The sequence below is a fragment of the Rhinichthys klamathensis genome, unplaced genomic scaffold (assembly GCF_029890125.1).
Source record: "Rhinichthys klamathensis goyatoka isolate OS25496 unplaced genomic scaffold, OSU_Roscu_1.1 h1tg000011l_1, whole genome shotgun sequence".
Taxonomy (NCBI): domain Eukaryota; kingdom Metazoa; phylum Chordata; class Actinopteri; order Cypriniformes; family Leuciscidae; genus Rhinichthys; species Rhinichthys klamathensis.
In genome coordinates, this window is record NW_026606564.1 from 16,025,930 (window position 1) to 16,043,492 (window position 17,563).

Below are 17,563 nucleotides of genomic sequence, written 5' to 3' on the forward strand. Positions count from 1 at the left end.
ATACCCTAGCAACCGACCAGAACACCCTAGCAACCGCCTAGCAACCACCCAGAACACCCTAGCAACCACCTAGCAACGCCCTAACAACCACCTACAACACCCTAGCATCCGCCTAGCAACCAACCATAACACCCTAGCAACCACCTAGCCACGCCCTGGCAACCACCCAGAACACCCTAGCAACCGCCTAGCAACCACCAAGAATACCCTAGCAACGACCTAGAAAAAATCTAGCAACCACCCATAACACCCTAGCAACCACCTAGCAACCACCCAGAACACCCTAGCAACTGCCTTGCATCATCATAGCAAACTCCAAGAACACCCTAGCAACCGGGTGGTGTTTTTTGCCACTGCAAGCACCACTTCACATTTTCTTCTGGAAATGTACATTCTAGTTAGTGGTGCTTGCCTATGGCAAAGCAACACTAGTGTTATTGTGCATACTTATTATTCTTATTCTTCTTATTCTTCTTATTCTTCTTCTTATTCTTCTGGCCACTTTTTGACGCGCTACTCCTCCCGTAGTTTTTGTCACAGACCCATGAATGAGGTGTCAAAACGTGCGGCCTGTTCGGGAATGGTGTGCTATGACTTTTATAAGGGATCGGGGGTACGATGGTCGCCCCAGGGGCGAAAAACCGGCCGAAAAATCCCATAGACTTAACATTGCGTCAAACTTTGACGAGTCGTAGCTCGGAACGAGGATGTCGCAGAAACGTGAAATTTACCACATTTGAAGAGGCTGACAGGCTCTGTAAGAATATACCACACAATGGGGTAAAAGTTGCACCCCTGTGGGGCAGGAGCTGCCCAAATTTGCCCCATTGACTTACTATGGTGTAGGACGGCCCATGAAATGGGCCGTCCTACACCATAGAAACCGCTTTTATATTGAACATAACTCTGGATCACAGTGTCGTAGAGACAAAGGGGCGGGCTCATTTTACTCAGATGACCAATCAGTCTCTCAGGATCATTGTTAAGCTTTTAAGCCACGCCCTAGCAACCATTTAGAGCACCTTAGCAACAAGTTCCATAGACTTCCATTGAAAGAGATGGAAGGGATATCTCCGGATAGAAGTGCCATAGAAACACGAGGGTGGTCTCGTTTGACTCGGGGTAGCAAACAGCCAATCATGAATGACCTCAACACTTCCTAGCCACGCCCTAGCAACCATTGTCGAGCACCTTAGCAACCAAAATCCAAAGAGGGATATCTTCCATTCTGAATGTCACAGAGGCATGGGAGTTGGTTTATATCATTCATACTGACAAGCAGCCTTTGGAGTTTCATGATTGGCAGCTGCCAAGCCACTCCCTAGCAACCAAACAGATTACCCTAGCAACCATTTTGTAACAGCTATATCTCAGCATCAGAACATTGTATCGCGATGGGGGTTGGGTCTTTTGACTCATGTTAGCACACAGGACTTTCAACATGCTAAACATGCTAGCTGTGAATAGCTACATGCTAATATCGATTAGTTAAGTGCTAAATGATGCTAGCAACATGCTAATCTTGCTAGTATCTAGCTACAAACATGCTAGCAAACATGCTAATCATGCTAGCATGATGCTAGCAACATGCTAATCATACTAGCATGATGCTAGCAACATGCTAATCATGCTAGCATGATGCTAGCAACATGCTAATCATGCTAGCATGATGCTAGCAACATGCTAATCATGCTAACATGATGCTAGTAACATGCTAATCATGCTAGCATCTAGCTACAAACATGCTAGCAAACATGCTAATCATGCTAGCATGATGCTAGCAACATGCTAATCATGCTAGCATGATGCTAGCAACATGCTAATCATGCTAGCATGATGCTAGCACCATGCTAATCATGCTAGCATGATGCTAGAAACATGGTAATCATGCTAGCATTATGCTAGCAACATGCTAATCATGCTAGCATGATGCTAGCAACATGCTAATCATGCTAGCATGATGCTAGAAACATGCTAATCATGCTAGCATTATGCTAGCAACATGCTAATCATGCTAGCATGATGCTAGCAACATGCTAATCATGCTAGCATGATGCTATAAACATGCTAATCATGCTAGCATTATGCTAGCAACATGCTAATCATGCTAGCATGATGCTAGCAACATGCTAATCATGCTAGCATGATGCTAGCGACATGCTAATCATGCTAGCATGATGCAAGCAACATGCTAATCATGCTAGCATGATGCTAGCAACATGCTAATCATGCTAGCATCTAGCTACAAACATGCTAGCAACCTGCTAATCATGTTAGCATCATGCTAAAGACACGGTAGCATGATGCTAGCAACATGCTAATCATGCTATCATTATGCTTATTTCGTTAGCATCTTACTAAAAACTAGCTATACACACCCTAGCAACCGAGCGGCGAGTTTTGCCACTGCAAGCACCACTTCACATTTTCTTCTGGAAATGTACATTCTAGTATTGTGATTACTATTCACCTAGACAAAACTTCGGCACGCTACTCCTCCCGCACCTTTTGTCGTAGACCCATGAATGAGGTGTCAAATCGACCGGTTCATTGAGGAGAGGTGTGCTATGACTTTTCTAAGCGATCGGTTTTACGATGTTCGTCCGGCGGCCGATAAATTAGCCGAAAAAAGTCCCATAGACTTAACATTGGCACAACATTTGTGAGATCATATCTTTTGACCAGAAGGTCATAGAGACTTGGGGTTGTGCTCTTTTGACTCGGCCTATCAAGCAGCCAATAAGTAATGACATAATAACTTCATATTCGCGCCCTAACAACCATTTAGGGCAGCCTAGCAACCATAAAACTACATTTACAAGCCATATCTCAGCTCCAGAAAATAGTAGAAACATGGAGTTGGCCTTTTTTGACTCAGACTGTCAACTAGTCTTTAAATATCATCTTATAAACTGTATAAGCGCACCATAGCAACCATATAGGGTACCCTAGTAATCATACAAACCCATGAATAAGCCATATCTCAGCTCCACTATATCGTACAGACATGTTTGTTGGCTCGTATGCAATCATGTACCACACCGTAGCAACCGAGCGGCGAGTTTTGCCACTGCAAGCACCACTTCACATTTTCTTCTGGAAATGTACATTCTAGTGTTGTGATTACTATTCACCAAGACAAAACTTCGGCACGCTACTCCTCCCGCATTTTTTGTCGTAGACCCATGAATGAGGTGTCAAATCGACCGGCTCATTGAGGAGAGGTGTGCTATGACTTTTCTAAGTGATCGGTTGTACGATGTTCGTTCAGCAGCCGATAAATCGGACGAAAAAATTCCCATAGACTTAACATTGGCACAACATTTGTGAGATCATATCTTTTGACCAGAAGGTCATAGAGACTTGGGGTTGGGCTCTTTTGACTCGGCCTATCAAGAAGCCAATAAATAGTGATACAATAACTTCATAGCCGTGCCCTAGCAACCACTTAGGGCACCCTAGCAACCATCAAACTACATTTCCAACCCATATTTCAGCCCCAGAAAATAGTAGAAACATGGAGTTTGGCTTTTTTGACTCAGACTGTCAACTAGTCTTTGAATATCATCTCATAAACTGTATAAGCACACCATAGCAACCATATAGAGTACCCTAGTAACCACCTGAACACATGAATAAGCCATATCTCAGCACCAGAACATCGTACAGACGTATTTTTTGTCTTGTATGCAATCATGTACCACACCCTAGCAACCGAGCGGCGAGTTTTGCCACTGCAAGCACCACTTCACATTTTCTTCTGGAAATGTACATTCTAGTATTGTGATTACTATTCACCTAGACAAAACTTCGGCACGCTACTCCTCCCGCATTTTTTGTCGTAGACCCATGAATGAGGTGTCAAATCGACCGGCTCATTGAGGAGAGGTGTGCTATGACTTTTCTAAGTGATCGATTGTACGATGTTCGTTCAGCGGGCGATAAATCGGACGAAAAAATTCCCATAGACTTAACATTGGCACAACATTTATGAGATCATATCTTTTGACTAGAAGGTCATAGAGACTTGGGGTTGGGCTCTTTTGACTCGGCCTATCAAGCAGCCAATAAGTAGGGGCATAACAACTTCATGGCCACGCCCTAGCAACCACTTATGCCACCCTAGCAACCATAAAACAACATTTACAAGCTATATTTCAGCTCCAGAAAATCGTAGAGACGTGGAGTTCGGCTTTTTTGACTCAGACTGTCAACTAGTCTTTAAATATCATCTCATAAACTGTATAAGCACACCATAGCAACCATATAGAGTACCCTAGTAACCATACAAACACATGAATAAGCCATATCTCAGCACCAGAATATCGTACAGACATGGTTTTTTGCTCGTATGCAATCACTTACCACACCGTAGCAACCGAGCGGCGAGTTTTGCCACTGCAAGCACCACTTCACATTTTCTTCTGGAAATGTACATTCTAGTGTTGTGATTACTATTCACCTAGACAAAACTTCGGCACGCTACTCCTCCCGCACCTTTTGTCGTAGACCCATGAGTGAGGTGTCAAATCGACCGGTTCATTGAGGAGAGGTGTGCTATGTCTTTTCTAAGCGATCGGTTGTACGATGTTCGTCCGGCGGGTGATAAATCGGCCGAAAAAAGTCCCATAGACTTAACATTGGCACAAAATTTGTTATATCATATCTTTTCACCAGAAGGTCATAGAGACTTGGGGTTGGGCTCTTTTGACTCAGCCTATCAAGCAGCCAATAAGTAGTGACATAATAACTTCATATTCGCGCCATAACAACCACTTAGGGCAGCCTAGCAACCATAAAACAACATATTCAAGCCATATCTCCGCTCTAGAAAATAGTAGAAACATGGAGTTTGCCTTTTTTGACTGAGACTTTCAACTAGTCTTTAAATATCATCTTATAAACTGAATAAGCACACCATAGCAACCATATAGGGTACCCTAGTAACCATACAAACACATGTATAAGCCATATCTCAGCTCCACAATATCGTACAGACATGGTTGTTGGCTCGTATGCAATCATGTACAACAACCTAGCAACCGAGCGGCGAGTTTTGCCACTGCAAGCACCACTTCACATTTTCTTCTGGAAATGTACATTCTAGTTCTTATTCTTATTCTTATTCTTATTCTTCTGGCCACTTTTTGACGCGCTACTCCTCCCGCAGTTTTTGTCACAGACCCATGAATGAGGTGTCAAAACGTGCGGCCTGTTCGGGAATGGTGTGCTATGACTTTTATAAGCGATCGGGGGTACGATGTTCGCCCCAGGGGCGAAAAACCGGCCGAAAAATCCCATAGACTTAACATTGCGTCAAACTTTGACGAGTCGTAGGTCGGAACGAGGATGTCGCAGAAACCTGTAATTTACCACATTTGAAGAGGCTGACAGGCTCTGTAAGAACATACCACACAATGGGGTAAAAGTTGCACCCCTGGGGGGCAGGAGGGGCCCAAAGTTGCCCCATTGACTTACTATGGTGTAGGACGGCCCATGAAATGGGCCGTCCTACACCATAGAAACCGCTTTTATATTGAACATAACTCTGGATCCCAGTGTCGTAGAGACAAAGGGGCGGGCTCATTTTACTCAGACGACCAATCAGTCTCTCAGGATCATTGTTAAGCTTTTAAGCCACGCCCTAGCAACCATTTAGAGCACCTTAGCAACAAGTTCCATAGACTTCCATTGAAAGAGATGGAAGGGATATCTCCAGATAGAAGTGTCATAGAAACACGAGGGTGGTCTCGTTTGACTCGGGGTAGCAAACAGCCAATCATGAATGACCTCAACACTTCCTAGCCACGCCCTAGCAACCATTGTCGAGCACCTTAGCAACCAAAATCCAAAGAGGGATATCTTCCATTCTGAATGTCACAGAGGCATGGGAGTTGGTTTATATCATTCATACTGACAAGCAGCCTTTGGAGTTTCATGATTGGCAGCTGCCAAGCCACTCCCTAGCAACCAAACATAGTACCCTAGCAACCATTTTGTAACAGCTATATCTCAGCATCAGAACATTGTATCGCGATGGGGGTTGGTTTATATCATTCATACTGACAAGCAGCCTTTGGAGTTTCATGATTGGCAGCTGCCAAGCCACTCCCTAGCAACCAAACAGAGTACCCTAGCAACCATTTTGTAACAGCTATATCTCAGCATCAGAACATTGTATCGCGATGGGGGTTGGGTCTTTTGACTCATGTTAACACACAGGACTTTCAACATGCTAAACATGCTAGCTGTGAATAGCTACATGCTAATATCGATTAGTTAAGTGCTAAATGATGCTAGCAACATGCTAATCTTGCTAGTATCTGGCTACAAACATGCTAGCAAACATGCTAATCATGCTAGCATGATGCTAGCAACATGCTAATCATGCTAGCATGATGCTAGCAACATGCTAATCATGCTAGCATGATGCTAGAAACATGCTAATCATGCTAGCATGATGCTAGAAACATGCTAATCATGCTAGCATGATGCTAGCAACATGCTAATCATGCTAGCATAATGCTAGCAACATGCTAATCATGCTAGCATCTAGCTACAAACATGTTAGCAAACATGCTAATCATGCTAGCATGATGCTAGCAACATGCTAATCATGCTAGCATGATGCTAGCAACATGCTAATCATGCTAGCATGATGCTAGCAACATGCTAATCATGCTAGCATCTAGCTACAAACATGCTAGCAAACATGCTAATCATGCTAGCATGATGCTAGCAACATGCTAATCATGCTAGCATGATGCTAGCAACATGCTAATCATGCTAGCATCTAGCTACAAACATGTTAGCAAACATGCTAATCATGCTAGCATGATGCTAGCAACATGCTAATCATGCTAGCATGATGCTAGCAATATGCTAATCATGCTAGCATGATGCTAGCAACATGCTAATCATGCTAGCATCTAGCTACAAACATGCTAGCAAACATGCTAATCATGCTAGCATGATGCTAGCAACATGCTAATCATGCTAGCAAACATGCTAATCATGCTAGCATGATGCTAGCAACATGCTAATCATGCTAGCATGATGCTAGCAACATACTAATCATGCTAGCATGATGCTAGCAACATGCTAATCATGCTAGCATGATGCAAGCAACATGCTAATCATGCTAGCATGATGCTAGAAACATGCTAATCATGCTAGCATGATGCTAAAAACATGATATTCATGCTAGCATGATGCTAGAAACATGCTAATCATGCTAGCATGATGCTAGCAACATGCTAATCATGCTAGCATGATGCTAGCAACATGCTAATCATGCTAGCATCTAGCTACAAACATGCTAGCAAACATGCTAATCATGCTAGCATGATGCTAGCAACATGCTAATCATGCTAGCATTATGCTAGCAACATGCTAATCATGCTAGCATGATGCTAGCAACATGCTAATCATGCTAGCATCATGCTAGCAACATGCTAGCAAAATGCTAATCATGCTAGCATCATGCTAGCAACATGCTAATAATGCTAACAGAATGTTAACAACATGCTAATCATGCTAGCATGATGTTAGCAACATGCTAATCATGCTAGCATCTTGGTAATAACTAGCTAACCGCACGCTAGCAACCGAGCGGCGAGTTTTGCCACTGCAAGCACCACTTCACATTTTCTTCTGGAAATGTACATTCTAGTTAGTGGTGCTTGCCTATGGCGAAGCAACACTATTGTTATCTCACATACTTATTATTCTTATTCTTCTTATTCTTATTCTTCTGGCCACTTTTTGACGCGCTACTCCTCCCGCAGTTTTTGTCACAGACCCATGAATGAGGTGTCAAAACGTGCGGCCTGTTCGGGAATGGTGTGCTATGACTTTTCTAAGAGATCGGGGGTACGATGGTCGCCCCAGGGGCGAAAAACGGCCCAAAAAAATCCCATAGACTTAACATTGCGAAAAACTTTGACGAGTCGTAGCTCGGAACGAGGATGTCGCAGAAACGTGAAATTTGCCACATTTGAAGAGGCTGACAGGCTCTGTAAGAACATACCACACAATGGGGTAAAAGTTGCACCCCTGTGGGGCAGGAGGGGCCCAAAGTTGCCCCATTGACTTACTATGGTGTAGGACGGCCCATGAAATGGGCCGTCCTACACCATAGAAACCGCTTTTGTATTGAACATAACTCTGGATCACAGTGTCATAGAGACAAGAGGGCGGGCTCATTTTACTCAGACAACCAATCACTCTCTCAGGATCATTGTGAAGCTATCAAGCCACGCCCTAGCAACCATTTAGAGCACCTTAGCAACAACTCCCATAGACTTCCATTGAAAGAGATCGAAGGGATATCTCTGGACTGAATTGTCATAGAAACATGAGGGTGGGCTCGTTTGACTCGGGGCAGCAAACAGCCAATCCTGAATCACCTCAACACTTACTGGCCACGCCCTAGCAACCATTGTCGAGCACCTTAGCAACCAAAATCCAAAGAGGAATATCGTCCATTCTGAATGTCACAGAGGCATGGGAGTTGGTTTATATCATTCATACTGACAAGCAGCCTTTGGAGTTTCATGATTGGCAGCTGCCAAGCCACTCCCTAGCAACCAAACAGAGTACCCTAGCAACCATTTTGCAAGACCTACATCTCTATATCAGAACATCGTATAGAGATGGGGGTTGGTTTATATCATTCATACTGACAAGCAGCCTTAGGAGTTCCATCATTGGCAGCTGCCAAGCCACTCCCTAGCAACCAAACAGAGTACCCTAGCAACCATTTTGCAAGACCTACATCTCTGCATCAGAACATCGTATAGAGATGGGGTTTGGGTCTTTTGACTCATGCTAGCACACAGGACTTTCAACATGCTAAACATGCTAGCTGTGAATAGCTACATGCTAATATTGATTAGCTAAGTGCTAAATCATGCCATGAACATTATAAAAACTCTATAGTAACCAAATGTGAACACTACCAACCACCTAGTAACACCATAGCAACCATCCAGAATACCATAGCAACCACCTAAAACACCCTAGCAACCACCCAAAACACCCTAGCAACCGCCTAGCAACACCATAGCAACCACCCAGAATACCCTAGCAACCGCCTAGCAACCACCCAGAACACCCTAGCAACCGCCTAGCAACACCCTAGCAACCACTCAGAACACCCTAGCAACCGCCTAGCAACACCCTAGCAACCACCCAGAACACCCTAGCAACCGCCTAGCAACACCCTAGCAACCACCCAGAACACCCTAGCAACCACCTAGCAACACCCTAGCAACCACCCAAAACACCCTAGCAACCACCTAGCAACCCCCTAGCAACCCCCCAGAACACCCTAGCAACCGCCTAGCAACCACCCAGAATACCCTAGCAACCACCTAACAACACCCTAGCAACCACCCAGAATACCCTAGCAACACCATAGCAACCACTCAGAACACCCTAGCAACCGCCTAGCAACACCCTAGCAACCACCCAGAACACCCTAGCAACTGCCTAGCAACACCCTAGCAACCACCCAGAATACCCTAGCAACCACTCAGAACACCCTAGCAACCGCCTAGCAACACCTAGCAACCACCCAGAACACCCTAGCAACCGCCTAGCAACACCATAGCAACCAGCCAAAAACCCTAGCAACCGCCTAGCAACGCCCTAGCAACCACCCATAATACCCTAGCAACCACCTAGTAACACCTTAGCAACCATGCTAGCATCATGCTAGCAACATGCTAAACATGCTAGCATCATGCTAGCAATATGCTAATCATGCTAGCATCTACCTAAAACATGTTTGCAACATGCTTATTTTTGCTAGCATCATGCTAGCAACATGCTAATCATGCTAGCATGTTGGTAGCATGATGCTAACAACATGTTAATCATGCTAGCATGATGCTAACAACATGCTAATCATGCTAGCATCATGCTAGCAACATGCTAATCATGCTAGCAACATGCTAGCAACATGCTAATCACGCTAGCATCATGCTAGCAACATGCTAATCATGCTAGCAACATGCTATAAACATGCTAATCATGCTAGCATCATGCTAGCAACATGTTAATCATGCTAGCAACATGCTAGAAACATGCTAATCATGCTAGCATCATGCTAGCAACATGCTAATCATCATGCTAGCAACATGCTAATCATGCTAGCAACATGCTAGCAAAATGCTAATCATGCTAGCAACATGCTAATCATCATGCTAGCAACATGCTAATCATGCTAGCATCATGCTAGCAACATGCTAGAAACATGCTAACAACATGCTAGCATCATGCTAATCATGCTAGCATCATGCTAGCAACATGCTAGCAAAATGCTAATCATGCTAACATCATGCTAGCAACATGCTAATCATGCTAGCAACATGCTAATAATGCTAGCATAATGCTAACAACATGTTAATCATGCTAGCATGATAATAGCAACATGCTAATCATGCTAGCATCTTGGTAAAAACTAGCTAACCGCACGCTAGCAACCGAGCGGCGAGTTTTGCCACTGCAAGCACCACTTCACATTTTCTTCTGGAAATGTACATTCTAGTATTGTGATTACTATTCACCAAGACAAAACTTCGGCACGCTACTCCTCCCGCATTTTTTGTCGTAGACCCATGAATGAGGTGTCAAATCGACCGGCTCATTGAGGAGAGGTGTGCTATGACTTTTCTAAGTGATCGGTTGTACGATGTTCGTTCAGCAGCCGATAAATCGGACGAAAAAATTCCCATAGACTTAACATTGGGACAACATTTGTGAGATCATATCTTTTGACTAGAAGGTCACAGAGACTTGGGGTTGGGCTCTTTTGACTCGGCCTATCAAGCAGCCAATAAGTAGTGACATAATAACTTCATATTCCCGCCCTAGCAACCACTTATGCCACCCTAGCAACTATAAAACAACATATTCAAGCCATATCTCAGCTCCAGAAAATAGAGGAAACATGGAGTTTGCCTTTTTTGACTCAGACAGTCAACTAGTCTTTAAATATCATCTCATAAACTCTATAAGCACACCATAGCAACCATATAGGGAACCCTAGTAACCATACAAACACATGAATAAGCCATATCTCAGCACCACAATATCGTACAGACATGGTTCTTTGCTCGTATGCAATCATTTACCACACCGTAGCAACCGAGCAGCGAGTTTTGCCACTGCAAGCACCACTTCACATTTTCTTCTGGAAATGTACATTCTAGTTCTTATTCTTATTCTTCTGGCCACTTTTTGACGCGCTACTCCTCCCGCAGTTTTTGTCACAGACCCACGAATGAGGTGTCAAAACGTGCGGCCTGTTCGGGAATGGTGTGCTATGACTTTTATAAGGGATCGGGGGTACGATGTTCGCCCCAGGGGCGAAAAACCGGCCGAAAAATCCCATAGACTTAACATTGCGTCAAACTTTGACGAGTCGTAGCTCGGAACGAGGATGTCACAGAAACGTGAAATTTGCCACATTTGAAGAGGCTGACAGGCTCTGTAAGAACATACCACACAATGGGGTAAAAGTTGCACCCCTGAGGGGCAGGAGCTGCCCAAAGTTGCCCCATTGACTTACTATGGTGTAGGACGGCCCATGAAATGGGCCGTCCTACACCATAGAAACCGCTTTTATATTGAACATAACTCTGGATCACAGTGTCGTAGAGACAAAGGGGCGGGCTCATTTTACTCAGACAACCAATCAGTCTCTCAGGATCATTGTGAAGCTATCAAGCCACGCCCTAGCAACCATTTAGAGCACCTTAGCAACAACTCCCATAGACTTCCATTGAAAGAGATCGAAGGGATATCTCTGGACTGAATTGTCATAGAAACATGAGGGTGGTCTCGTTTGACTCGGGGCAGCAAACAGCCAATCATGAATCACCTCAACACTTCCTAGCCACGCCCTAGCAACCATTGTCGAGCACCTTAGCAACCAAAATCCAAAGAGGAATATCGTCCATTCTGAATGTCACAGAGGCATGGGAGTTGGTTTATATCATTCATACTGACAAGCAGCCTTTGGAGTTTCATGATTGGCAGCTGCCAAGCCACTCCCTAGCAACCAAACAGAGTACCCTAGCAACCATTTTGCAAGACCTACATCTCTATATCAGAACATCGTATAGAGATGGGGGTTGGTTTATATCATTCATACTGACAAGCAGCCTTAGGAGTTTCATCATTGGCAGCTGCCAAGCCACTCCCTAGCAACCAAACAGAGTACCCTAGCAACCAATTTGCAAGACCTACATCTCTGCATCAGAACATCGTATAGAGATGGGGGTTGGGTCTTTTGACTAATGCTAGCACACAGGACTTTCAACATGCTAAACATGCTAGCTGTGAATAGCTACATGCTAATATTGATTAGCTAAGTGCTAAATCATGCCATGAACATTATAAAAACTCTATAGTAACCAAATGTGAACACTACCAACCACCTAGTAACACCATAGCAACCATCCAGAATACCATAGCAACCACCTAAAACACCCTAGCAACCACCCAAAACACCCTAGCAACCACCTAGCAACACCATAGCAACCACCCAGAATACCCTAGCAACCACCTAACAACACCCTAGCAACCACCCAGAATACCCTAGCAACACCATAGCAACCACTCAGAACACCCTAGCAACCGCCTAGCAACACCCTAGCAACCACCCAGAACACCCTAGCAACTGCCTAGCAACACCCTAGCAACCACCCAGAATACCCTAGCAACCACCTAGCAACACCCTAGCAACCACCCAGAACACCCTAGCAACTGCCTAGCAACACCCTAGCAACCACCCAGAATACCCTAGCAACCACCTAGCAACACCCTAGCAACCACTCAGAACACCCTAGCAACCACCTAGCAACACCCTAGCAACCACCCAGAACACCCTAGCAACCGCCTAGCAACACCATAGCAACCAGCCAAAAACCCTAGCAACCGCCTAGCAACACCCTAGCAACCACCCATAATACCCTAGCAACCACCTAGTAACACCTTAGCAACCATGCTAGCATCATGCTAGCAACATGCTAAACATGCTAGCATCATGCTAGCAACATGCTAATCAAGCTAGCAACATGCTAGCAACATGCTAATCATGCTAGCAACATGCTAGCAACATGCTAATCATGCTAGCATCATGCTAGCAACATGCTAATCATGCTAGCAACATGCTATAAACATGCTAATCATGCTAGCATCATGCTAGCAAAATGCTAATCATGCTAACATCATGCTAGTAAACATGCTAATCATGCTAGCATAATGCTAACAACATGCTAATCATGCTAGTATGTTGGTAGCATGATGCTAACAACATGCTAATCATGCTAGCATGATGCTAACAACATGCTAATCATGCTAGCATCATGCTAGCAACATGCTAATCATGCTAGCAACATGCTAGCAAAATGCTAATCATGCTAGCATCATGCTAGCAACATGCTAATCATCATGCTAGCAACATGCTAATCATGCTAGCAACATGCTATAAACATGCTAATCATGCTAGCATCATGCTAGCAACATGCTAGCAAAATGCTAATCATGCTAACATCATGCTAGCAACATGCTAATCATGCTAGGAACATGCTAATAATGCTAGCATAATGCTAAAAACATGCTAATCATGCTAGCATGATGTACGCAACATGCTAATCATGCTAGCATCTTGGTAAAAACTAGCTAACCGCACGCTAGCAACCGAGCGGCGAGTTTTGCCACTGCAAGCACCACTTCACATTTTCTTCTGGAAATGTACATTCTAGTTATTCTTCTTCTTCTTCTTATTATTCTTCTGGCCACTTTTTGACGCGCTACTCCTCCCGCAGTTTTTGTCACAGACCCATGAATGAGGTGTCAAAACGTGCGGCCTGTTCGGGAATGGTGTGCTATGACTTTTCTAAGAGATCGGGGGTACGATGGTCGCCCCAGGGGCGAAAAACGGCCCAAAAAAATCCCATAGACTTAACATTGCGAAAAACTTTGACGAGCCGTAGCTCGGAACGAGGATGTCGCAGAAACGTGAAATTTGCCACATTTGAAGAGGCTGACAGGCTCTGTAAGAACATACCACACAATGGGGTAAAAGTTGCACCCCTGAGGGGCAGGAGGGGCCCAAAGTTGCCCCATTGACTTACTATGGTGTAGGACGGCCCATGAAATGGGCCGTCCTACACCATAGAAACCGCTTTTGTATTGAACATAACTCTGGATCACAGTGTCATAGAGACAAGAGGGTGGGCTCATTTTACTCAGACAACCAATCAGTCTCTCAGGATCATTGTGAAGCTATTAAGCCACGCCCTAGCAACCATTTAGAGCACCTTAGCAACAACTCCCATAGACTTCCATTGAAAGAGATCGAAGGGATATCTCTGGACTCAATTGTCATAGAAACATGAGGGTGGTCTCGTTTGACTCGGGGCAGCAAACAGCCAATCATGAGTCACCTCAACACTTCCTAGCCACGCCCTAGCAACCATTGTCGAGCACCTTAGCAACCAAAATCCAAAGAGGAATATTGTCCATTCTGAATGTCACAGAGGCATGGGAGTTGGTTTATATCATTCATACTGACAAGCAGCCTTTGGAGTTTCATGATTGGCAGCTGCCAAGCCACTCCCTAGCAACCAAACAGAGTACCCTAGCAACCATTTTGCAAGACCTACATCTCTGCATCAGAACATCGTATAGAGATGGGGGTTGGCTATTTTGACTCATGCTAGCAAACAGGACTTGCTACATGCTACACATGCTAGCAGTGAATAGCTACATGCTAATATTGATTAGCTAAGTGCTAAATCATGCCAATAAAATGCTACAAACTCAACAGTAACCATCTTTGACAACTACCAACCACCTAGTAACACCATAGCAACCACACAGATTACCCTAGCAACCACCCAGAACACCCTAGCAACTGCCTAGCAACGCCCTAGCAACCACCCAGAACACCCTAGCAACCGCCTAGCAACCACCCAGGATACCCTAGCAACTGCCTAGCAACACCCTAGCAACCACCCAGAACACCCTAGCAACGCCCTAGCAACCACCCAAATTACCCTAGCAACCGCCTAGCAACCACCCAGGATACCCTAGCAACTGCCTAGCAACGCCCTAGCAACCACCCAGAACACCCTAGCAACCGCCTAGCAACCACCCAGAACACCCTAGCAACCAACCAGAATACCTTAGCAACAACCTAGCAACACCCTAGCAACCACCCTGAACACCCTAGGAATGCCCTAGCAACCACACAAATTACCCTAGCAACCGCTTAGCAACCACCCAGGATACCCTAGCAACTGCCTAGCAACGCCCTAGCAACCACCCAGAACACCCTAGCAACCGCCTAGCAACACCCTAGCAACACCCTAGCAACCACCTAGTAATTACTTAGCAACCATGCTAGCAACATGCTAAACATGCTAGCATCATGCTAGCAACATGCTAATCATGCTAGCATAATGCTAGCAACATGCTAATCATGCTAGCATGATGCTAGAAACATGCTAATCATGCTAGCAACTAGCTACAAACATGCTAGCAACAGGCTAATCATGCTAGCATCATGCTAGCAACATGCTAATCATGCTAGTAACATGGTAGCAACATGCTAATCATGCTACAAATATGCTAGAAACATGCTAATCATGCTAGCATCATGCTAGCAACATGCTAATCATGCTAGCAACATGGTAATCATGCTAGCATCATGCTAGCATCATGCTAGCAACATGCTAATCATGCTAGCAACATGCTAGCAATATGCTAGCAACATGCTAATCATGCTAGCATCATGCTAGCAACATGCTAATCATGCTAGCATCATGCTAGCAACATGCTAGCAACATGCTAAACATGCTAGCATCATGCTAGCAACATGCTAATCATGCTAGCATCATGCTAGCAACATGCTAGCAACATGCTAAACATGCTAGCATCATGCTAGCAAGATGCTAGCAACATGCTAAACATGCTAACATCATGCTAGCAACATGCTAAACATGCTAGCATGATGCTAGCAATATGCTAATCATGCTAGCATGATGCTAGCAATATGCTAATCATGCTAGCATGATGCTAGCAATATGCTAATCATGCTAGCATGATGCAAATAATGCTAGCATCTAACTAAAACATGTTTGCAACATTCTTATTTTTGCTAGCATCATGCTAGCAACATGCTAGCATAATGGGAGAATCTAACTAAAACATGCTAGTAACATGCTTATAATGCTAGCATGATGCTAGCAACATGCTAATCATGCTAGCATGATGCTAGCAACATGCTAATCATGCTAATCATGCTAGCATCTTGGTAAAAACTAGCTAACCGCACGCTAGCAACCGAGCGACGAATTTTGCCACTGCAAGCACCACTTCACATTTTCTTCTGGAAATGTACATTCTAGTTAGTGGTGCTTGCCTATGGCAAAGCAACACTAGTGTTATTGTGCATACTTATTATTAGTGGTGCTTGCCTATGGCAAAGCAACACTATTGTTATCTCACATACTTATTATTCTTCTTCTTCTTCTTCTTCTTATTATTATTCTTCTGGCCACTTTTTGACGCGCTACTCCTCCCGCAGTTTTTGTCACAGACCCATGAATGAGGTGTCAAAACGTGCGGCCTGTTCGGGAATGGTGTGCTATGACTTTTCTAAGAGATCGGGGGTACGATGGTCGCCCCAGGGGCGAAAAACGGCCCAAAAAAATCCCATAGACTTAACATTGCGAAAAACTTTGACGAGCCGTAGCTCGGAACGAGGATGTCGCAGAAACGTGAAATTTGCCACATTTGAAGAGGCTGACAGGCTCTGTAAGAACATACCACACAATGGGGTAAAAGTTGCACCCCTGAGGGGCAGGAGGGGCCCAAAGTTGCCCCATTGACTTACTATGGTGTAGGACGGCCCATGAAATGGGCCGTCCTACACCATAGAAACCGCTTTTGTATTGAACATAACTCTGGATCACAGTGTCATAGAGACAAGAGGGCGGGCTCATTTTACTCAGACAACCAATCAGTCTCTCAGGATCATTGTGAAGCTATTAAGCCACGCCCTAGCAACCATTTAGAGCACCTTAGCAACAACTCCCATAGACTTCCATTGAAAGAGATCGAAGGGATATCTCTGGACTCAATTGTCATAGAAACATGAGGGTGGTCTCGTTTGACTCGGGGCAGCAAACAGCCAATCATGAGTCACCTCAACACTTCCTAGCCACGCCCTAGCAACCATTGTCGAGCACCTTAGCAACCAAAATCCAAAGAGGAATATCGTCCATTCTGAATGTCACAGAGGCATGGGAGTTGGTTTATATCTTTCATAGTGACAAGAAGCCTTTGGAGTGTCATGATTGGCAGCTGCCAAGCCACTCCCTAGCAACCAAACAGAGTACCCTAGCAACCAATTTGCAAGACCTACATCTCTGCATCAGAACATCGTATAGAGATGGGGGTTGGGTCTTTTGACTCATGCTAGCACACAGGACTTTCAACATGCTAAACATGCTAGCTGTGAATAGCTACATGCTAATATTGATTA